Here is a 25,433-nt window from a genome sequence, read left to right as displayed (position 1 = left end):
ATTGTGAGACCAGCATTGAGATGTTTTAATTGCCAAAGATTGGGCCATGTGGCAACAGTATGTAAGGGGAAAAAAAGATGCTGCAAATGTGGTGGAGAACATGATTTTGGGCAATGTGGAGAGGGGGTTGAACCCAAATGTTGTAATTGTGGAGGACCACACAGTGCAGTGTTTCTAGGTTGTAAAGCCCAAAAACAAGCTACGGAAGCAATGAAACTCAAAACAGTACAGAATATATCATATGCTCAAGCAGTCAAGCAAATACAAGTGACTAATGGAAATATGAGGGAAAATAACATAACCCAGTCTAAAGATACTTGTAGTCATAAGTGTCTTGAGGATGGAAACATGCTTGTGGTAAACAAAATTAATTTTGTAGCTTTTATAGCAGAAGTCATTAATTGTTCAGCTCAACAGACAAAAGGACAGAAAAGCTGAAAATTATTATATCTGCAGCTGCCCGACATCTGGGTATTACTGAATTTTCAGTTGAACAGATTCAAATGATACTTGGACAAACTGAAGGAACAGCAGGGATGGGTGATCCTTTGGGAAGTCAAAGAGGTACAAATAAAATATGAAGATTTTACAGTGGAATGCCCGAAGTTTGATTGCGAATGGACAAGAATTTAAAAAATTTGTTTATCAGCTAGCAGTTTTACCTGATATTATATGTATTCAGGAAACTTGGCTTTGTCCACAATTACATTTTAGCATTCCTGGCTACAAGTTGGTTAGAAAGGATAGAGGTGGAGGATGTGGGACATTTATTAAAGATGGGGTGGCTTTTAGAGAAATAATAATAGATGCTCCAGGGGAATGTGTGATTGTAGAGGTGTGGACACCAGGAGAGGGATTAAAGGTGGTAAACTTTTATAATCCTTGCAATCAGTTAATATTCGATGATTAAATACAATAAGAATCAAGGCTGGGGACAATTTGATATGGTGTGGGGATTTTAATGCACATAAGTCACTTTGGGGAAGTTTATGCACAGATAATAATGGAAGGATAGTAGAAGAGTTTATGGAGGAGTATGCTTTAGTGCGTTTAAATAATGGGATGGGTACTAGATACAATATAAGGGATTCATCAACTTCTTGTATAGATCTAACAATAGTCTCTGGAGCTATAGCTTTAGAATGTCAATGGGAAGTTCTAGAGCAATCAACATTGGGAAGTGATCACTTTCCAATAACGTGATGTTGGATTGGAAATTTATCAACAAAATAAAATGATGCACAATAGATGGAGGTTTGATAAAGCTGATTGGGATAAATTTAACAGTTTTTGTATTGATGAAATGGAGAATTTTAGCTTAAGTCTATATCATCTTCTATGTTCTGTCAGATTAAATGCAATTATTATAAATGCAGCTGAAGAACATTGTTCCATGTTGGAACGATGAATGCACTAAAGCCGTTAAAGTTAGAAATAAAGCTTTTAGAGAGCTAAAGAAAACCTTAATACCAATAACTTTAATTATATATCAAAGGAAACGGGCTCAGGCAAGGAAGATAATAAAGCAAGCTAAAAGGAAGTATTGGCAATCATTCTGCTCCTCAATAGGAGGGGAAACCCAACTAGGAGAAGTATGGTGTGTCCTTAAATAGATGGTTGGTGTTTATAGAATTCAGAATATTCCAGTCATAGGAGATGAAGGGAAAACAGCAGTGATGCAAGAAGATAAAGCTGAAATGTTAGCTTGCACCTTTCAAAAGGCACACAGTTCAGATAACCTAGGAAAAATTATAAGAGAAGGAGGGAAGAAATTTTAAAGCAACATCAAGATATTTATAAAACAAAACTGATGACTTGAAAGAACTGATAGTCAAACAGCTTTGGATGCTGCCTTTAATATGTGGGAACTTAAAAGAGTATTAATGAGGGTTAGAAGTACTGCCCCTGGAAAAGATAGAATTTGCTATATTATGATTAAACAGATGGATGAAGTAATACTTAAAGTAATATTGGATCTTTTCAACAAAAGTTGGATGGAAGGACAACTATCGTTATCCTGGAAACAAGCTATAGTAATCCCTATTCACAAACCAGGGAAAGATTCTGCAATATCTGGAAATTATAGGCCGATAGCTCTGACATCTAACCTTTGTAAAATAATGGAAAAAATTATTGTTAATCGAATTTATTACGTGTTAGAAAGCAAAGGATTAGCAGCTCCTTATCAGTATGGTTTTCGACCAGGTAGATCCACCCTAGACGCACTAATAAGATTAGAAACTGATGTTAAAAAGGCTGAGAATGAAAGAGGTGTTAGTGGCAGTATACTTTGACATTGAAAAAGCATATGTTATGATGTGGAGAGAAGGATTGCTATTAAAGTTGCCAAGAATTGGAATTGAAGGAAGATTTTATAATTGGGTTTTAAGTTTCTTATTTGGACGTTCGATTCAAGTCAAGGTAGGCAATACATTATCTCAGATGGTGAATGTAGAAAATGGAACACCACAGGGAAGTGCCATAAGTCCTGTATTATTTAACATAATGATCAATGATATATTTGAAGGAATTCATCCAGGAATTAAAACAGCATTATATGCAGATGATGGAGCAATGTGTATATTTAACATATATATGTTAAATATATAGTGAAAAAAAAAATACAAGAAGCAATTGAGAATGTAGAGAAATGGTCAGTGGAATGGGGATTTAGATTCTCTATTTCCAAAACATGTTGTCAGTTTTTTACTAAAAAGGATTTCAGAAAATATTAAACTTTATTTATATAAACAGCCACTAGAAAGGGTATCAAATTTTTTTTATATTTAGGTTTATGGTTTGACTCCAAATTAACTTGGAAAATTTGTGTCAAATATATTGAAGAGAAATGCAGCAAAGTACTAAATCTAATGAGATGTATAGTAGGCCAAGAATGGGGGACTGATAAACAATCTATGATCAACATATATTGTGCTCTCTTACGATCCGTTTTGGAGTATGGATGCATTATATATGGATCTGCATCAACTAGTACGCTAAAAAGGTTCATTTAATTCGAGCACGAGCTTTGAGATGCATCACAGGAGCAATTAAAACAACTCCAATCTCAGCAATGCAAGTGGAAACAGGAGAGTCCCCATTAGAAATAAGACATCAAAAATTATCTGTTGCTTACTGGATCAAATTACTAGGGCATAAACAGGAACATTTTACAAAAGCAATATTAGAGGGGAGTTGGGAAACAATAAACTTAACAGGAGTTAACATGGAATGCAAAGGAATGGGCTACAGAAATGTTGCTAAATAATATATTATTTTCATTAACGACTACCATTTCTCCAATACCCCCCTGTTTTTTTTAGCCAACCTGAAGTTGATTTACAAATTCATGAGTGTTCAAAAAGGACAAATTGATATTAAGAGCTATACAATTGAATATATCAAAACAGTTTAAAATGCATTTCTTCCAATGTACACAGATGGATCACGAAATCCAGAGATGGGTCGAACTGGATCAGCATTTTATGTTCCAGAATTTAAAACAGGAAAATATGGGAGATTAACAGATTGGAATTCAGTGTATACAGCAGAATTGGTGGCAGTTCAGATGGCTCTTAGTTGGGTGGAAGAAGTGATGCCAAATAAAGTTGTGATATGTTCAGATTCAATGGCATCACTTATAAGCCTACAAACATTTCAAACAGTTAGATATGATATCTATATAGAAATATTGAATATTTTGTATAGATTAAGGCAAGCTGGAACATTAATAAAATTTGTTTGGGTAAAGATCTGATTAAATGGCTAAAGAGTCACTTAAACTAAACATCCCTACTATTACAGTTATGGCAAAGAAATTGGAACGAATGTAAAACAGGATGACATTTTTATAATATACATAATACTGTAAGACAAAGTATATTGACACAAAATTTAAATGGAGACGATCAGGTTATTTTAACAAGACAAAGGATGGGACATACCAAACTTAATTCTACACTTCATATTATAGGGAAACATGGTACAGGCTTATGCGAAATATGCCAAGTAAAGGAAACAGTTGAGCATGTGTTGTTATTTTGTCCTAGGTATGAACAGGAAAGGAATGCGTTAATAAGAGAGCTACAAGAAATGGGATGCAAAGAATTTACAATCAATAACATATTAAACACAAAACAAGGATCCGGGGAAATTGTAAGGTCAGTTTTAAAATTCATTAAGCATAGTGGTCTTAGGAATAGAATATAGACATCTTTTAACATACATCTGGACTGAAATCACTTCACACTCCAGAACAGGTGGTGGTATGCAACCCGCCAATAAATCCATAGAAGAAGATTGCCAAGTCTTGTTGTGTCCTGCATAAATTGAGCATTAATCCCTGTTCTTATTACCTGCCTGTGTTTGATACCTACCTGATTTGAGGGTATTTACATCCAAATAAGGTGAACTGTGTAGGAATTACAACAGTTTGAATATGTGCCTCCCACTTTTTAAGGGACCAAAAGTAATTGGACAGATTAACAATCATAAATCAAACTTTCACTTTTTAATACTTGGTTGCAAATCCTTTGCAGTCAATTACAGCCTGAAGTCTGGAACGCATAGACATCACCAGACGATGGGTTTCATCCCTGGTGATGCTCTGCCAGGCCTCTACTGCAACTGTCTTCAGTTCCTGCTTGTTCTTGGGGCATTTTCCCTTCAGTTTTGTCTTCACCAAGTGAAATGCATGCTCAATCGGATTCAGGTCAGGTGATTGACTTGGCCATTGCATAACATTCCACTTTCCCTTAAACTCTTTGGTTGCTTTCGCAGTATGCGTCGGGTCATTGTCCATCTGTACTGCGAAGCGCCGTCACGGGATGCGCATTTGGCTGAATATGAGCAGATAATATTGCCCGAAACACTTCAGAATTCATCCTGCTGCTTTTTTCAGCAGTCACATCATCAATAAATACAAGAGAACCAGTTCCATTTGCAGCCATACATGCCCACGCCATGACACTACCACCACCATGCTTCACTGATGAGGTGGTATGCTTTGGATCATGAGCAGTTCCTTTCCTTCTCCATACTCTTCTCTTCCCATCACTCTGGTACAAGTTGATCTTTGTCTCATCTGTCCATAGGATGTTGTTCCAGAACTGTGAAGGCTTTTTTAGATGTTGTTTGGCAAACTCTAATCTGGCCTTCCTGTTTTTGAGGCTCCCCAATGGTTTACATCTTGTGGTGAACCCTCTGTATTCACTCTGGTGAAGTCTTCTCTTAATTGTTGACTTTGACACACATACACCTACCTCCTGGAGAGTGTTCTTGATCTGGCCAACTGTTGTGAAGGGTGTTCTCTTCACCAGGGAAATAATTATTCGGTCATCCACCACAGTTGTTTTCCGTGGTCTTCCGGGTCTTTTGGTGTTGCTGAGCTCACCGGTGCGTTCTTTCTTTTTAAGAATGTTCCAAACAGTTGATTTGGCCACACCTAATGTTTTTGCTGTCTCTCTGATGGGTTTGTTTTGATTTTTCAGCCTAATGATGGCTTGCTTCACTGATAGTGACAGCTCTTTGGATCTCATATTGAGAGTTGACAGCAACAGATTCCAAATGCAAATAGCACACTTGAAATTAACTCTGGACCTTTTATCTGCTCCTTGTAAATGGGATAATGAGGGAATAACACACACCTGGCCATGTAACAGCTGAGCAGCCAATTGTCCCATTACTTTTGGTCCTTTAAAAAGTGGGAGGAACATATATAAACTGTTGTAATTCCTACACCGTTCACCTGATTTGGATGTAAATATCCTCAAATTAAAGCTGAAAGTCTGCAGTTAAAGCACATCTTGTTTGTTTCATTTCAAATCCATTGTGGTGGTGTATAGAGCCAAAAAGAGTAGAATTGTGTCGATTAGAATTTAATCTAATGTTTGAAAATCTATAAGGTAAAAAAAAATTAACCACTTGGCCACCCCATCCCTCATAAAAGGGTCCCCAGTCATGACCGAGCGAGTAACAGTACTATCCAATATACTTTCAAGAATGGGCAAAGATAAAAAGCTCAAGAAGACTTTACCAAACAAATACAGCATTTATTTACATTTAAAGTGTGATAATTGACTAAGTGCCTACTCTGGTATGGAGCTAATGCATTCTCACTCCTGTCTTGACAGCACAGCTCATTAAATGTATACCTATTCAATGAAGAGACAATTTCATTTTTATTTAATTATTATCTGTAGCACATACTATGACAGGGAACCAGTGCAGCTACACATTTGTATTTGTATTCTTATTTTATGCTACCAAATTCTTATTAGGATATTAGCTAAATACTTTTAATCATATTTGACAAAACTTTCACTTAGTATAGCTGTCAGATGGCTATTTATGTTTTATTTAATTACATTCATTAAACATACATAGTTGTTCCGAATCTACTGCTGAAAAATCTACAGAGGCTGAAAAAATGCAAAAGCCTCCCTTTTCAGTTCAGTGCCAGAGGCAGAAATGGGTTAAATGTAAAAGACTGTTCAAATAGATTTAATTCACACTCAAGAACAGGGTGAATAAATGGCCTTCGCATGCTCTTTAAAGCAGTTTCTAGAATAGCTTCAGGTAACAAGACTTTCCTATAATGCATTAACATTTACTGTCATTATCCCACTGACACAGTTATTACTCATAGTTAGTTACATCAATAAAATTCATCCTGTTGTGTGTCTGGATGTTTGAATTGATAAAAAGTAACAAAAGGTCTTTTCCGTTAAGTCTCAAGCTGAAAGAATAAGCCCATAATCTAGAGACCATAGATAATTGACTTAACAGTAAACAAAAAGAGGCACTCCATCATTCTTGAAAGTAAGGACTTCTAATGAGTCACCAGAACCTTTATGACAACATACCTTTTGTTAGCATTAACTATTTATCATTGTATGTGTCATATTCATTTAAAAATACCGCTCTCTTTTGGTGATGACAATTAATGAATGGACCTATAAATGTCTTGTCTACATGTTTACTGAATTAATCTTACACATTAAGGAAGGACAGTAAGGAGTTGCAGCCTGATCTCATTACTATTTATCCATATTCATCTGTGTACATTTACAATAAATGTAAAAAAAATTTAATATGCTTGGAAGGATGCTGAAATGTACAATATGATTTTTTTTTTCTGAGCTGCTAATCCTACCCATAAACCTAACTCTAACCAATTTTTAACAATATCCATTCATTTTTTATATGATACAATTGTCATACGATATTCATTAAAACATCTCCTTTTGTGTTCTCCATAAAGTCTTTTGGGGCTAATTGTTCCTTTAAAGTGAAAGATAAAAGTGTGTGAGCAGGTCCTTGGAACAAATCCTCCACTGCAACCCACCCAATTCAACATGCATCACAATGAAGCCTTCAGTGGAGATAAAGCAATTTCAGATATTGGGCTGAGATGTTTATAGAATGTTATGTAAGCAGAACCAGAGAATTCCAGAGCCTTTGTCATTGAAATGTAGCCTGTTTTTTTGTGCCCTTTGCATAGTGAATTCAAATTTGTGTTTTTTTTTGATGATGAGAGGGGATGATAATCCCCTCTCAGGCATTTTTATACTGAACTCCAGTCAACGGGTACTCAGTGGTGGAGACTCAATCCTTTACCTTTTCACTAGTCTTTAAAGATATTTGCTAAATCCAGATATTTCACCTACTGGGTTTACTGTGAGTTCAAGTTTAATTTTTGGTTTGAGGTCCTTTCTATGGAGGACAAAACCTGCAAAAATACAAAAATGTATGTAGTAATAAGAAAATAAATAAAGGAATAAATGTCTTGATAAAACAAATATAATTAGTTTTTAATTAAAGTTATTCCTGAATTTATTTTTGTAGACTTTTTTTTCCTTTTTATTATTTTTTATTTTTATTCTTTAAAACTTTTTTTTTTATTCTTTCAAAAATATGTTTTTATTATTATTTATTCATGCATTCGTTTATTTTTATATTTATTTATTTCCATATTTAAATATTCCCACATGTATTCATTTTTATATTTATTCCTGCATTTCTGTCTCTTGTATGATAATTATGTGGGCTGGTCCTGCTTACATTGGTTTATCGTAGATTGAAGCGTGTGCTCGATTACTCTTGCCATATCTTGTAAACTATAGCTATTTGTGGGGCTAAAAACATAAGTCAATCCAATATTTATTGGTTATACTACAATCACAAAATGAATGGGGATCTGTTTCTTCAACAAAACCACAAAATGAGCAAGTTTCAGAAATTATATGATTTAACCTTGTCCTTTTATTTCTTTTTTTTTTTCCTGTGTATATATAACTTCATATTTTGATGTCCGCAAATCCATAATATTGTTTTCTGTTATGATTGTTCATTGTAAAAGATACAAACATGCTTCATTTCCCTGATCGTTTATGTATAAGTTCTGCAATAAAAAAAATCTATAGCTGACGCTTCACATATATCTAAAGATTAAGTCGATAACCATGCATCAAATGACTGATTCATTTAGAGTACAGGTGCTTATTGATGGTTTAGGAGACCTGTAGGCCGGTATGAATGTCGAAGCACATCCTGGATTGTTAGACTCTCTGCAAAATGTTTCCCTGCATATTCTAAATCTGTGCTAAGGTGGGACGTCCATCTTATTTGCTTCCGATAAGTACTATTGAGCTCTCAACCAATGATGCACTGGAGCTACGCAAGGACTGCCTCCCTCATTTCCATGTTGCACACAGAAAAGTATTAAATAAATACATGTATAAATAAATATATATGGAATATATAAATATGGAAATAAATATATGTGGGAATACATAAATATACAAAATAAATGAACACCTAAATAAAGAACAATGCAAAATAAGTGAATAAATAAAAATAAATTTAAAAATAAATATAGAAAATAATAAAGGAATAAAGTCATACAATAATAAATTCAGGAATAAATGTAATTAAAAACTAATTATATTTGTTTTATCAAGACATTTATTCCTTAATTAATTTTTTTATTATTACATTTATTTATAATTTTGCCAAATTGCATGTGTATTTCCAGGAAATCCTTCTCAGTTACTTTTCACTCAACCCCCTGAAAATTAGGTGTCAACAGAGGTTTCTGTGGATATATTAATTTACTGAACAATATATTAATTTTAAAACATGCAATAAGGAAACCTACTGAAAAAAACAAAAAACTGGTGGCTCAACAGAGGTAGCAAAGAACACCATTTCAAATCAGTGACTGAATATGGTTATTCATGACCTGTTCTAGCACCATGCTTGACACCCACTCAAACCTAAACTCCAGCTTGGATTTTGAAATAAGATTTATCCAAGTGCATTATTATTTTTTTTCCCACAATGTGTCGTGCAATGATCTGGTCTGTTTCATATCCAACCTTCCATTTTCTGTCTTGTGCTTTTTCTTCACACATTCCTCCCCCCAATTTTTTTTATTTATATTTATTTGTGTTTATTACTATTATTACCACATAACAGGAGATAGCTTAACAGCCTTAACATCAACAAGAGATTTGAATTCAGAATACCTTTTTAGTCTATGTTTACCATAGCATAAACCTGGTCATTAATTGTTTTATAATTGCGTAACATCTTTTCATGTATCATGCTTGACTGGTGATAATAATTACTTTTATTTATTTACAAATGAGCAAACAACACTGCAAAACCGCATATGAAACATTTTATATATATATATATATATATATATATAAGCCAGTGGCATTCTGATTTAGACATTTGAATTGGTGATTTGTGTTATAGCTTTTTTGACAAACCCTTTTTTTAAACAGTACTTGCAGTATATACAGAATTCTCATTATCTTAATACTTAATATAATTATTATCTACATACAAAAGGAAGTTACCCTCAAAATCCAACTGGCTCTAAAATCTGAGGGTGCATGTGATGCTTCTGTGTAAACCCAAAGTCCCTTTAAGGCAAGTGAGTTCACTCGGGTGCTTATTGATAACACCTTAGGATAGCTAGAGTATACCAATTTATGCAAGTACAGCTCCTATCTATTTAAAAGATGAAAGACCGAAATCTACTAAACTGTTGATCCAGATTACGTTCCAATAACATATTTCAATGCCCACAGAGTTAAGTCAAAAAGATTGTTGCTTGTAGTTGTAAATTATTTACATTGAATGGAATGTCATGGTTACTGATGTAACCTCCGTTCCCTGATGGAGGGAACAGGATGGTGTGTCAATGAGTTGAAACTAGGGGTTCACTCTTGGGAGCCCAGATATCTCTGATCTATGAGAAAAGGCCAATAAGAATTGCCATATGGAATTTGCATGCCACTCCCCCGGACATACGGGTATAAAAGGAGTGCCGTTTGCAAACACATACTCAGGTTTCGCACTGAGGAGCCGAGCCAAAGACCCAGCCATTTCAGTGGTTGGTTCACTGTTGTGTCATTTACATCAGTCGCATGTCGTCACACCATGTCGTTCCCTATCTGTCACTTACTCGATGTTGTGCCAATGAGTTGACACTAGGGGTCCCAATGGAAAACGCCACAAGAGCTGAGCCGAGTTATGCAGACTGGTGGTGCGAGATGGACAAAACTCTGTGTGCCTAGTAGCCAGCGTCGCGTAACTATCCACTGGCAGTCATGAAGCGGTCCCCTACACCTTGGGGAGCTTCTAACTGCTCAGAAGTTTAAGGACTGGCTGGCCCAGCCATAGCCTTCTCTCTATTGTTCTCCACCCCAAAAAAGGAACAAAATCATTCAGCTTGGCACCATATAAGGTCCATGTTGGGGGGTGTCTCACCAAAGAGGAGGCCACTGCGGAGGCCACACCCAGCCCCGAGAAGGGGGGGACTTCTAAGTGGAATTCAACACACAGTCTTTCCGGGTCGGAGCGGAAGCACGTTGTGCGGATTGGCACCAAGGTAGGTCCTACCCATGGAGGGGAGGAGTTACTACAAACACGGTCACCAAGGATAGAGAGCCCTCTGCCCAAGGAAGATGCGGTTTACCAGCAGGAAAACCATTTTGCGGAATATACATCACACAGGGTTACCAAAGGAGACAACCATTACATGTGTACAACCATTACATGTGGGGTGTACTGTACTGGGGCAGCAGCGAGGCTCTCCGAAGACTTAGCCTCCGAAGGGCTAAGGGAAAAGAATGCCTGTGCGCCAGGGCATCTGTGCCGAGGGGAGCCTTGGTCCGAGAGTACCAGAGGGAAAGTGAACAGGTCTACCAGTGCATGGCTGAATCGACTCCAGATCAGCTGGACTGCCTGAGGGTGGAGTCTCTGCTGAACAGGGGAGAGCTTGCTCTTTTCCCAGTTGACCTGAAGCCCCAGCCGGCTGAGGTGCCTGCACACCAGGTTCCTGTGTGCACACAATTTGTCCTGTGAGTTAGCTAGAAGTAGCCAGCGTATGCCCACTTCCCTTAACGGGGCAAGGGCTGCCTCCGCAACCTTCGTGAAGGCATGAGGTGACAGGGACAAACCGAGGGGGAGGACCTCATACTGGTACGGAAGTACGCGTCCTTCAGGTCTACCGCCTGGATGCTGGACCCTCACTAAGATGCATTTTTGCATCAGTATCTTGGACAGGAGTCTGTGCAAAGCCCGATTCAGAATTGCAAGTCCAATATTGGCTGCAACCCACTTTTTTTTCTTTTTTTTGGGTATGATGAAGTAGGGGCTCTAAAACCCCTTATTCATCTCGGCTGGAGGGACAGGCTCTCTTGAGTCCTTCTGTAGGAGGGAAGCGATCTCTGCACACAGAGCAACGGATTTCTCACCTCTCACCGTAGTGAAGCAAACGCCACTGGACCTGGGCAGGAGCCAAGTGAACTGAATTGCGTAGCAGAGTCGGACAGTCCTGATTTGCCATCACATTGGGGTTGGGGAGTACGAGCTACACCCCTAAGCTCCACGTGAGGTGGAACAATCATGTCGGACATACCATGGGATGGGGCCTTGAGATGGGGCGGAGCCAGAGGTGCCACTTGTGGCTGTGCTGAGTCTAGAGACATCAAAGCACTTACCTGGCTCCTTGTGAATGCTCCCAGAACAGCCTGGGACGGGGGAGGAAGATTTTCATCCTCGTAGCCCATGGAGACCATCACATCAGGGGTGGATTTTAGACAAAGCTGTGCACAGGGGCGGGAGGCCCGCCTCCAATGTGCCATACCTGCCAGAGAGAGAATCAGTGCCCGGTGGTCATGATAACGATGGCTGGGGACATCGACTTTGAGGCCCAGGAAATGAGAAAACCGCTTTTTTCTTAGAATGTGGGTACTGCTGCCCTTGGGGCATGTGGTGAAATAAGACAAGGAAAGTAAAGAACCTCCACCCAGCCCTCCACCAGGGGAAGGAGTGGTGCACTTACCAGCTCCTGTGCAACGGATCTCCTACTTCCTGGACCCCTCTCGGGGAACGCTTTGAAGCGTTTCATGGGTTCTTGGCGACCAGCCATGAGACGGATGGTGACTGCTTTCTGCGGGTGGCTCGATGCCGGGGCCAGTCTACTGGGGCAGGCTGCGGCGAGCCAGTGTTGCTGCCGCAGGGGGATGCCATTGGCGACAAACAGACAGGGGTGCGAGCCATAGCGTCGCTCTGGGTCAGGATGTGTTGTATGGTCCCCATCTGCCTTTTAACCACTGAGGATTGCTGGGCAAAATCATCTACAGTGCCGCCGAATAGGCCAATCTGGTTATGAACAAGTTGGGCCAAAGATGGTGCTCCTGGAACACTAAGGTGGACATCGCCTGCTTGAGAGACCACGCAGTGACCACCATCACTCGGAGGGCGAGATCGGTCACCGAGCACAGCTCCTGCATCAATCTCGGGTCAGAACTACCCTTGTGCAGTTCTTTGAGCGCCTCTGCTTGGTGCACTTACAGTAGAGCCATGGCATACAGGGCGGAGGCGGCTTGTCCAGTGGCACTGTAGGCTCAGTCTTGAGTGACGACATAAACCCACAGGCCCTGGACGGGAGATTCAGATGGCTCTGCCATATGGCGGCACTCTACGGGCACAGGTGCACCACGAAAGTTGCCAAGCAGCCCCACCGTCGAGGGTAGTGAGAGAAGATGCATCCAAGTACCAGGTCCGGGCAGAAAAAGAAAGCACAACATTGCCAAAATGCTGCCCTCGCAGTGAGAGCATGACCTGTCCACAAGGGCTGTCCCTGCGTGGGCAGTGCCCAACACGAGAGGCAGCGATAGTGGCCTTGGGAAGTGGAGAGGTAACGATCACAACCAGGAAACACACACAAACGAAAAGGCATCTTGAAAAAGACGCTTTCATTTGCACCACTTTTTTATTGGAAAATCTACTCTTTATATTTGTGTATATACAGTGCATCCAAAAAGTATTCACAGCACTTCACTTTTTCCACATTTTGTTTTGTTACATCCTTGTTCCAAAATTGATTTAAATGTATTATTTTCCTCAAAATTCTACAAACAATACCCCATAATGACAATGTGAAAGAAGTTTGTTTGAAATCTTTGCAAATTAATAAAAAATGTATCATACCATATGTAAATGGAAGAAGTTTGGAACCACCAGGACTCTTCCTAGAGCTGGCCGTCTGGCTGAACTGAGCCATCGGGGGAGAAGGGTCTTAGTCAGGGAGGTGACCAAGAATCCGATGGTCAGTCTGACAGAGCTCCAGCATTTCTCTGTGGAGAGAGGAGAACCTTCCAGAAGAACAACCAGCTCTGCATCATTTCTCCAATCAGGCCTGTGTGGTAGAGTGGCCAGACGGAAGCCACTCCTCAGTAAAAGGCACATGAGAGCCCCCCTGGAGTTTGCCAAAAAGCACCTGAAGGACTCTCAGACCATGAGAAACAAAATTCTCTGGTCTGATGAAACAAAGATTGAACTCGTTGGCCTAAATGGCAAGCGTCATGTCTGGAGGAAACCAGGAACCGCTCATCACCTGGCCAATACCTCCTTACAGTGAAGGATGGTGGTGGCAGCATCATGCTGTGGGGATGTTTTTCAGTGGCATGAACTGGGAGAATAGTTATGATCGAGGGAAAGATGAATGTAGCAATGTACAGAGACATCCTTGATGAAAACCTGCTCCAGAGCACTCTGGACCTCAGACTGGGGGAAAGGTTCAGCTTCCAACAAGACAATGACCCTAAGCACACAGCCAAGATAACAAAGGAGTGGCTATGGGACAACTGTGAATGTCCTTGAGTGGCGCAGCCAGAGCCTAGACTTGAACCCGATTGAACATCTCTGGAGAGATCTGAAAATGGCTGTGCACTGACACTCCCCATTCAACCTGATGGAGCTTGACAGGTCCTGCAAATAAGAATGGGAGAAACTGCCCAAAAATAGGTGTGCGAAGCTTGTAGCATCATACACAAAGACTTGAGGTTGTAATTGGTCAGAAAGGTTCTTCAACAAAGTATTGAGCAAAGGCTGTGAATACTTATGTGCACGTGATTTTTTTTTTTTCCGGTTTTTATTTTTATCTCATTGGCCTCTCCTCAAAGATCAGAGATGTCTGGGCTCCCAATTGTGAACCCCTAGTGTTAACTCATCGACACAATGTTGAGTGAGTGACAGATAAGTAAATGCATATTTCTTTACCCATAACCTAACCCAAACCCTAAACCTAACCATAAGTGGAGTAAAAATTTTATCTTAGAAGGAAAAGCAACCTTCAGTTCATGCTCATCATTGATTACATGAACACAATTACTTCCTGGTCTGCATGGGAGTAGACCGGTGTCTATGAGGTTGCTCGCAAAACACATGATCTATCATGCCACAGTGAAAGGTAAAAATGTTTGGATTGATGCAAAGATGTCAGTAAGTCAGCACAATGGGCTCGATGTCAGGGTACCGGAACATTTGGGTGCAGCATGTCAAGTTCCTGTGTGATCATATTGGTTCGGTTTAACCTCATGCAACCCTGCTTCCTCAATGGACATCATGTTTTATCTTCACTATATACAGAGGCTTTATATAGAGTTAGGATGAAAAATTTTAATTTTAATTTTAACATTGTTGGCATTGATTGGATGATTGTGGCAGGGGCCGGGTCGTGATCATACACACCCGGTCCCGTATTAGGCTAATCAAGCCTTCGAGAGGGATAAAGGCCGACAGACTGAGTGAGTGAGTGAGTGAGTGAGTGAGTTAACAAACAGACATGTCCGTCATATGTGTGTGTTTGTCTTCTGTTTAAGTTGATAATTAAAATATTATTTACATTGTCAAGCCGGTTCTCGCCTCCTCCTTTCCATTGATCCCTTTACAATGATGATGGCCATTACTTATATCAAAATAAAGTGTGCTAATTTCTGATTGGTAAAATATTTTAGCACTTGCCATCACTTTTTTGTTTAACAGTGCAAAGTGTGAACATTAAGAATTTGTTCCAGAAGTATAAGAAAAAAACATTGTAACATAGAAGTCAAATCAATCATTTCTATTAAAATAGTTTAATTTGTTTTGCTTTTCCCTATATCTATTGTTCCATAGCAGCTATACAGAAAATCATCTGTAATGTTTGTATCATCTTTAAAAAGCTTTAACCAACACTCATAATAATATAATAAACAATTAAAATAATAAAAATCAGATTTTCTATATCTTGGTTTTATTTAAAATGCCATATGTAAAGTCATATGTAAAGTCCTGCTGTCCCCATATGAGGACATATTTTTTTTAGGAAAACTATTTGATCTAATTTTTTTTATTATTTCTTCTTATTATTTATTTATTCAAGTTATTTTTTTGCATGCTTATTAGAGCTACTAGTTACAAATCAAAAAGGGGTATAAAAAATCCACACAGCAGTCACGCTCAGGTCTCAGGATGATAAGGGGTTGTGACGAGGAGGAGGAGGGCAGGGCCGGGCTTTGAGTGCTCACGCCCGGCCCCAATCGTGCTAATCAGCTGAGGAGAGGGATAAGGCCATCTTAGTGTTCCAGGAGCACCATCTTTGGCCCAACTTGTCCTTTCCCATTTTAAACCTTGTTGCAGGTGTGAATACAGCTGCCATATTTAGCTTTCTGATTTTTCCTGTTCAATTATATATGAGTGGTCTGTCTCACCTTACATTATAATGTCTCTGGTAAACCTCAAATTTCCATCAACACATGATTGAGCCATTTAAATTAGGGCATTTAACATTATAAGCTTAGTGCGAGGCTGCTCCATTTTCCATAACCCAGCCTCTAGCTCACCTGCAAGGACACCAGCAGAGCTGAGAAAGGGGGAAACATTTAAATAAATAAATGGAGTGGAAAAGATAAATAATCCACCTGTGCAGAGGCTGAAAGGATGTGGGAGACTTCGAGGTAAATGATGGATGTGCTGTGAGAGGAGGTGGTGGGTTTGATGACTTGGAGTTGTGGTATATAAAGGTCCTCCTTCTCCCCCAAGACCCTTGTTTTAACACATTTTCATCTTACCTTTCCACAGAGCTTCCACCCTGTTTATCATGCCCTCTCTTATGTTATTAGCTGACAAGGTAGCCTTCCCTCAGAAAATAAATAAATGGCCTTTGGTCTTGAGGGGCTTCACACACACGCTTCACATTCCCCATGCTCCCCCTATATTATTAATTAGGTGTCCTTCTGGATCCACATTATTGCCTTAAACCAAATCATGCCAGCACTGTGCAGTGCTGAGAAACGTTGTGCCTCTCTGAGCTGCAGATGGAGGGAGAGAAAGAGAGAAGGAGACTGAAAGATAAAGTGAGAGAGATGTAGAGTTAGAGATGTAAAGCACAAGAAAGAATAAGAGAGAGAAGGAAAGGAAATGTAAGAGGGAAAATAGCAGGGCTGACGTTCTGTGTATGTGTATGTGTGGATATGACAGTGTGTGCAGCCGGCAAATCAGAACACACCTCCTGAGCTGCAGCAGGCTGGCAGATTTGGGAGCTAGCGGTCTATTCTGGGGTGGATTGCAAACTGCATTCATACTCTCAGTGTGACTTAACAAAATATGTAAGGACATTGGCAGCTCTCCTCCAGATTCCAAAGCCTTGTCATCTTTTAAGAAAAGACTGGGAAGGTAAGAGGCACTCCTTATTGTGTTTGGCTCTCTCGTCTGGCTGATTGAAGGTTGAGTGCTGCTGATGTTTGTCTGGCTTGTGGGGAGGCAGCATACAGAGAAAGTCTGAGAGTTGATCTGTGTACACACATGTGGTCATAGACAAAAAAAAAAAAAAAAAGAGCAGTGGGAAGGGACATGAAGGTAGTGGCTGTCCATGGAACTGTTCTTCTTTCATTACTAAAGCATTTTATCCTGGCTGCATGTCATTTTTAAAAGCTCCATCTCACGTTCCTGTTACCAAACATAACAGTTGAAAGCTTGTGTGTTTGATTCTCTAGTTCTTCTTGATTGCTTTATGAAAAATGTACTGCAAGCTCCTTGTTTGTTTATTTGTTCTCTCTTTCTTTCTTTCTTTCTTTTTTCTTTCATTTTCTTGAGACAATCCACAGCTATTGGCTCACTAATAGGTTGTTAAAAGTAAATAAATAATATCCGCCACAATCATCATCATCTCAATTTTTATTAATTTCATATCACACATAATTTGCTTTGCATGTCTGGGGAATGCACACAGAGATGCAGGAATACTTTATCAGCACTTGTGTGCCTTGGAAAAGCATTCAGAGTAAATAGGGGATGCATAACAATCAGACACTGAGGGCTGTCTGAGAATGATAAAGTGATTTTCTCAGCCATTATGTGATGCATGTGGGAAGTTGTGTGATCTACAGGGCCAGCAGTGCTTCAGCTAATGTCTCTGTGCAGTGGACATGCCAAGGTGACAAACACACATCTATGGATCCATGGAGTTCCTCCCCCGATATTGCTAATCCTGTAGCGAGCAATTAGTCTCACGTACTCCTCAAGCCACTGGATTGAGTACAAGCACAGGGAGGGAAAGCACAGAAACTCTGAGATTACAAAACCACATCAGTTCTATAAAAATAACTGCAATTTAGTGCTGAGAAGTGAATAAGACATGAGAAGTAGAGGGGAAAAATATGAAATTGAATCAACTGGGCTGAGCCAACTACACTAGGGAAATTGTAATGCTCCCTGTCTCAAAATATATATATTTTTTTGTGTGTGTGTGTGTGTGTGTGTGTATAATAGATATGTCTGAATGATGAGCTAGATATTCAAGCAATAATATTATCTCAAAATATCTAATGACCCCTAGATTTAATTTTCAATTAATATTCTATAAGTAACATTTATTTGGACTTTTATGTAAAAAGGGATTGATTCTGGCAATGAGAGTGGTGAAGAACCAAAACAAACATGGAAAAATTGTCATTGTGAGAAGACGCCTCTCAGCCACTGTTCCATTCCAGCCCTACTTCATTCCAATTAGCATCCTAATTAGCTGCACTGGATTCTAATCAGTATTACAAATGTGTTTTGAATACCTCAGGAAACCTGAATCTGCTAAGACACCTTTGCTCTTGAAGTGCAGAGCAAGGGCACATGAGTTATCTGTGCCTCCAAGCATGTTTTGGTTTCAGGTGTTGCTTGAACAGTTCTTGTTTTGTTTGTGTAACAACTTTTTTCTTGCTCAAGGTGCACATACCTTTAACACCAAATTGGCCATATTGGCTCTGTTTTGGTTTTGTAATCTACTGCATTTCATTGGCTCTGTACTTGTATTTTGCACAATGACAATAAAGTTGAATCTAAATCTAATCTAAACAAATCTGTATAGACAGTTCCAACATCTCAGCTCAATTAACCTGTTAACTAATTAATTGATCCTTTTATATTTTATGGGCTTTCAGTTAAATGTCAGCTTTGAATAAGTGTAAAATTTGCAACAAAAATCTATTTTTAAAATAGTCTTAAATTTGTAAAATATTAGCCTTTAGTGTCTTAGCCTTTAGTGTCACACATTAAATGATAGAAGAGTTTGCATAAAAAATTGTTAGAATGATGTGTCAGCAATAGAAAACTGTCTGATAAATTTAACCACTACAACAAAATTAAAGCAAGCTGTCACCCAGTAGAAATTAAAATGCACTTATAAAAAATTGCTTTTCAAGGCAACTGAAAAACCTTCATAAATACAATTTTTGATTAAGTAGATGGACATTATTCACACTTCCAGCTTCAGCCACTGGGGGCAGTAGTTTGAATTTCGGTAAGCACAGGCTGATTTCTGCTAAAGAACCTTCAACCTATTGTTGCCAAATTCACAGCGAGATCAGTCTAACTAAACAGATGTGACATTAATGCACAATAATGAGGAGTGGGATTTTGGACCAATGACAGTTTACAGTGGAAGGGACTATCTGACTTGATGCCACAGAAATAGAAACCAATCAAATTAACAAAATATCTGGTTGCTAATCATTTGTCTTGGTTGCAGCTTGTTAGGAAAAAACTCTGATTAACATTAAAGAGATACCTTTTAACGTGTGTTGCTTTATCACATCAGGTCTGGTTAGGACATTGTGTTACAGTGAGAAGCAAGCATATTAATTTTCTTCAGGCCTTTGGCTTCAGACATAATTATTTGAAACAATATACTTATTTCCTTCTCCTTATACATTTCCCTTTTAAAAAAATAAATAAAAATAATAATAATAACAAAAGCTTGAGAGCAGAGTATAACATAGAACTGGCTGGTATGACTAGCTGATTCTCATGAGAAATACAAAACTCCTTAATTTCTGTATATTAATTTGTATGCAATTAGCATGCATTGATCAAACTGGGATTTGCACACTGAGGATTTAAAAAAAAAAAAAATTCTGTTCAGAGACAGTGGTGTCTAATCCAACACATACCTCCTGCTTCCACTATTTAATTTACAAATATCAAGCATGCATAGCTTCCTTGTGAAAGCTCAGGCTGCTTCTACAATATGATTTTTTTTCCTCACTTATGACAGCTTCACCATCCAGTGGCCTGGGGCAAAAAGCCTTGTAATTCTTAGCCAGACTAGTGCACAGAGTTGCATCAAGCCCACCTAGTTTAATCAGGCATGCCTACATCAGTTTCTTTTCATTGCACAGATGAAGAAGAAAAAAATAGATGTGACTTGCTGTATAAATGTTTATTTTGAGCCCAGTGCTCATCACAGTCACTTATGAAGTTAAAAATCCAAGTCTGACCTGGTCTTTATGAGATGTGAGCACCAACACCATTCTAAGTTGGCTTGTCTGGTCTCCCAGACTAGACCAGACTAGGAACACCAGCTTAGCCAAGCTGGAAGACCAGCTACACCAGCTGAAAACCAGTTTGGCCAGGCTGGGAGACCTGTTAGACCATCTTAAACCAGCTAAGACCAGAAAATGATCTCCAGCTGGTTTAATCCTGAAGTGTTTAATAAGCATTGTTTTCAAACAGCCTTTCTCATGTGACACCTAGAAGCAAAGAGTATTGAATTGACCTGCTTTAGCAAATTAAAAAGAGTTATTAGTGGCCAAGCTAGTGAATTGTGGGATTAAAGGGTATATATTTTTTTCTTCCCTCTTATTCTCATTCATTTGCTCGTTCATTTGCACATGTATTATTTTTTTCTTGTATAGATGCAATCAGTTGATCCATGTTAGTTAGTTAGTTAGGCAGCCTCTGAAAAAGCCTGATCACACTTAGACTTTAAACGAGAACGTGGAATGGAGATAAATAATTGGTTACATTTGAGATCTCAGAGCAGAATGTGGATGAAGAAGATCACAAATATATTGTGGGGAAAGACTATGTGTGGCAGGGCGGAGGGCGGGGCGGAGGGCGGGGCGTGATTATACACACCTGGTCCCTTATCTGGCTAATCAAGCCTCTGAGAGGGATAAAGGCTGACTGCGGTGGATTGTGAGAGAGAAAGATAGGTTACGGACATGTCGTGCGCGTGCCTGTGTGCCTGTGTGCCTGTGTGCGTGTGTGCGTGTGTGTGTCAGTCAAAGCAATAAAATATTGTTGACAAGCCGGTTCTTGCCTCCTCCTTTCTATTGAACTATGTTACACTATGCAATGCCTTAAAAACCAAAATCTTAAAATCAACACTAAAACTAACTGGTAACCACTGCAAAGATATCAGCACAGGGGTGATATTGTATTTTTTTCTTGAACCAGTTAAAAATCTTGCCACTGCATTTTTAACCATGCAGACATGCAAGGGAGGACTGAGGCAGGCCCACATACAGTAATCTAGCTGAGAAGTAATAAGGGCATGAATAATAGTTTCGAGATCTTTCCGTGTCACTGTATCAGTTGTGGTGTTTTTTTATTCATTTGCTGATACTGGCAGTGACTGAAAATAAATAAATCCCCATTCAAAGTTTTAAGCATTCTATACATAAATCTCCCAGTTTTAAATGATTAATTAGGCTGGCTCATGCCCACAAGGGAAGGAAACCTTTTTCAGCTTCAAGAATGTTTAACGTATCTAAAATAAAAGCATGTCTGTGCATAATGTTTGCATGAAACAGCTCAGACAATCAACAATTCCAAAAATACTTTGCTCTTTGAAACTGGTATTAATTTGATGACACTTTAAAATTGTTTTCCACTGATACCACTGTACACCACTGATGTGTTCACAGGAATACATAGAATACATCAAAATATCCAGAAAATGATTTTAGCTAGATTCTAGTTGTTGTTTTTAATTTTTGGTGGTTTAAATACACTAGACATTAGCCTTGTGTAAAATTCAACTGTCAACTGCTTTTGACAGAAACTGCTGTGTTGCCATGTGAATCAGTGCTTAGATCAAATTTTTTACCATTTAAGAATCTACTAATGAATATTTAACCTAAAGAAACTTCAAGACAATAATTATTAGAAAGCTCCTCTTAGTGTGTTTATTCTGCTTTAAAAATATTCTCTGAGTGTTCATCATTTGATATATCAATTGCTCTTTCACTGCCATGTATTAAAAAGCTATATCAACAAAAGTACTTTTATAAAAATTAATTCAGTTTCGTAACGTTCTGTCAATTAGATTCACTTACAGACCATTTCTGCATTCAGTCTGCCTCTGGTACTGAATTATTGACTCTTATGTGGACTAATGAATTGAATACACACCTTGAAATGTATAATCTCTGTGTTAAATAAATTTTTTGCCAAAAACGTGAAAATATAACAATAAAAGTGTTGAGTGCAACTCTTTAGAGATTTAATTTGCATTCACATGTCATACCAGCATCTTCTGCAAAAACAAAAGTGAGTGTTTCAGATACCTCACTGTAAGTTTGCGATGGATCATGAAATATTTATTCTGGTCATATATATATATATATATATATATATATATATTATATATATATATATATATTATATATATATACACACACATTTGAGACATTGCTTCTGCTTCACTGTGACTATTTCAAATGTGTCTTCAAATTGAAATGTTTAGATGTAACTAAGGTGACAAGGAATGTCCATCCCACTGCGATTTCATTGTTTGTTGATTTGTTCTTTGTTTGTTTTTAGGTTTTTGACATTGGAATTTCTATTTGTTTTAAGAAAGACTGATGCATTAACCCTAAAGCACTAGGTATTTTGTTTGTTTGTGTCAGTAACTCTTTTGCTGTCAGAGAATAAGGGGTATGAGTAAACGAGTTTCTCCACAAATGATGAATCAGTATTGACAGGGAGACAGAGGATTCAAGAGCTATCAGCTTCTTTCCCAAAGAAACAGGGACATCAGGGCTGTACTGGGAAGAGAAATCGGCCCGGGATTTTACATTGCAACTGGCCCAAAACTTGTTTGTCCAGGAGCGGGTTTGGATATTAGCAATAATTTATAATTATCAAAGATATGTAATTAGCGTGCATTGAGGAAACTGGGATGAAACAACCATCAAATACTATTATTAATTATTCAAATCAATAGAATATTAATAACGATTAATATTGCTGGGCCACCACCCTGGAATCAGGGACTAATAACAGACTGTATAGAGGTCTCAATATGGGATTGTAATCTTCAAACATTCAACATCGACATTCAAAATGTAATACTTGAATCCGAGTACTGACATCCCCTGCCAGCCCTTGGCACAGGTGCATGCAGAACAATACCAAAACACTTCTCTTTAAAGTATTACAAAGTTTATTGATGCAGTAATATCAATAAACTTCCAACTACAAACTAAACAGTAACATGATTAGATATGGTAATAGATAAGCCTATAATTAATGAGAGGAGGGTCTGTATGTGTATGTGTGTGTGTGTGTGTGTGTGTGTGTGAGCTTGTATTTATCACTTTGTGGGGACCAAATGTCCCTATAAGGATAGTAAAACCCGAAATTTTTGACCTTGTGGGTACATTTTGTCAGTCCCCATGAGGAAAACGTAAAAATGCAGAAAGTTTTCTGTGAGGGTTAGGTTTAGGGGTAGGGTTAGGTTTAGGGGATAGAATATAAAGTTTGTACAGTATAAAAACCATTATGTCTATGGAAAGTCCCCATAAAACATGGAAACACAACATGTGTGTGTGTGTGTGTGTATGTGTGAATGGGTGTTTGTGTCTAATGAGAGAAGGAATGCATGTCATGCGAGAGACTGGTTAATGGCATTTGCCCGTTTAACACATGTCTCTGCTGGTACGATAACTTGGGGACAAAGCTCGACTCTATTGGCGAGTTATCTGTTCGTCGAATGTGTGTGCGGGTATGTTTGTGAGGGGTTGTGTGTGTGTGCGTTTAGTACGAGAGAGAGAGAACAAAGTGACAGCACTGAAGCCGGTTTAGCAATCATGGGAGGGAGGGCAACCATTCGTTTTCTCACTCAGAGACGCAGTGAATGACTTGTAATCCGTCCACTGCAATCGTTGGTTCTTTAATGGATAAACTCAGTGTGCCGGTATCATGCACGATGGCGGAAATGCACAATCAGCCCAATGTGGTTGGACGACAACACAGCCAATCTCATTCGTGGTAACAGAAATTTACAGTAATGCCTTGAGTATTATTTGCAGCAATGTGCGGACACAGTGGTTCGAAAACTATAGAAGCAATAAACTTGATACACAAGAATAACACACTATAATAATCTTTCTCTGCCCAGAAGTAAACCTCTTATTTGAGTCAAGTGATTACACAGGTAGAATGTGTTTACCCGTCGTTTCACTCTGACTCAGTTCCTCGAAGCTCAGGTGATGACGGGAGGCCGTTTCCTCTCTCTGTCAGTAGGCGGTACGGCGGCTGATTCTATGTGGGTTGGGTGGAGATATAAGCGATGTCGACTCAGTTGAAGAAGGAAAATAAATGTTCTTTCTTCACTTTTGCAAGCAAAAGGGTGAGATGCGGATTCCTCCGCATTCTCCTTCGGATCCGTTAGCATGCTCGGTGGAACACGGGAATCTCGGCTCTTCCAGTGAGATGGAGATTGTATGGCCAAAGTTCAGGTATGGACGTTACTTCCTTGGGCAATGGGACTACACCTGGGAGCAGCAGGGCTGCAAGTAGATGTGGTGCATTCTGTCACTGGAGGCAAGCTTAGGAGGAATCTCCAGAGTTTATCCTCTAGATGACATCATAGTTGAGGGATGCTTTCTGTCATACGCTTCATTCAATACAAGTTGTGAGTTCAATCCTTCATAATTTCACACCTAGCTGTAAAGTGAGCAAGGCATGATGGGATGTGTAGTCTGGACTCACTTTGTTCGATTTTGGTGCCGTTTAGCTTTGAGTGTTCCTACAGTCCTCAGTCAGACTTTATGACTGTGTGTAGGCCTGCCTTTGTCTCCTATCTGTACACTTGAGTCCTATCACCACGCAGAGCTCTCATTACAGGGAAGCCTTGTATGACCAGCCACAGCTGCGGGCCATGAATTTTAAGTCTAGGCCTTCAGTGTGATTCATCACATTAAGAAAACACAGCTTCACAATGAATAAGACACTATGCACGTATCATACATTATGTGACAGTCAACTAATAATATCAACTAACATTTTAAAAACACTTCCATGCACGAAAGCCAGAACTTGAAATGACACTTAATGATCAAGCAAGCGTAATTTTAACTGCAGAATGACTATTTTGTGAAATGAACATCAAAAATCATAATTTTTCACATAAATGTATCAAGGAGGTCTTTAATACCTGGAAAAATCTATCTAATAATATTTGTGATTTAAATGTTGCTTGCAATACATTTTGTTTTGTCAGGATAAACGGTTATGCTGCGTTCCATTCAAGTTGGATGTGGGATATTCCTACTTGATATCTCCAACCAAAATTGCATTCCATTCCCCGATATTTGGAACTACAACGCTCCCGTTAGCTTAGCAAGTGTTTGACTCTAATTAGAGATGTCTCCTAGCAACCCAACTGATAAACAATGCTAGTGCTAATATTTGTGCTACAGGTGTATGATTATCAAAAGAGATTATAATGTTTTATACACCTGTTTCTGCAGGCGTTTGTTAAACAAGCTTTAATATCATGTAATGTGGAAACAATCTCATTTATATATAAA

The 25,433-nt window shown here is 38.8% G+C and overlaps 1 protein-coding gene across 1 annotated transcript in view; it reads left to right on the top strand.

The window, feature by feature from the left end:
* The first annotated feature begins 16,906 nt into the window (after positions 1-16,906).
* The window catches only part of LOC127644780 (cadherin-18-like), an 81,351-nt gene continuing 72,824 nt past the window's right edge, over positions 16,907-25,433 (top strand). Inside the window, exon 1 of the mRNA XM_052128159.1 lies at positions 16,907-17,019. The gene's annotated coding sequence lies outside the window, so the exon portion shown is untranslated. The remainder of the gene's footprint in view (positions 17,020-25,433) is intronic.

This window comes from Xyrauchen texanus, chromosome 6, assembly GCF_025860055.1.
Source record: "Xyrauchen texanus isolate HMW12.3.18 chromosome 6, RBS_HiC_50CHRs, whole genome shotgun sequence".
Taxonomy (NCBI): Eukaryota; Metazoa; Chordata; class Actinopteri; order Cypriniformes; family Catostomidae; genus Xyrauchen; species Xyrauchen texanus.
This window is presented reverse-complemented; position numbering and strand designations above follow the sequence as displayed.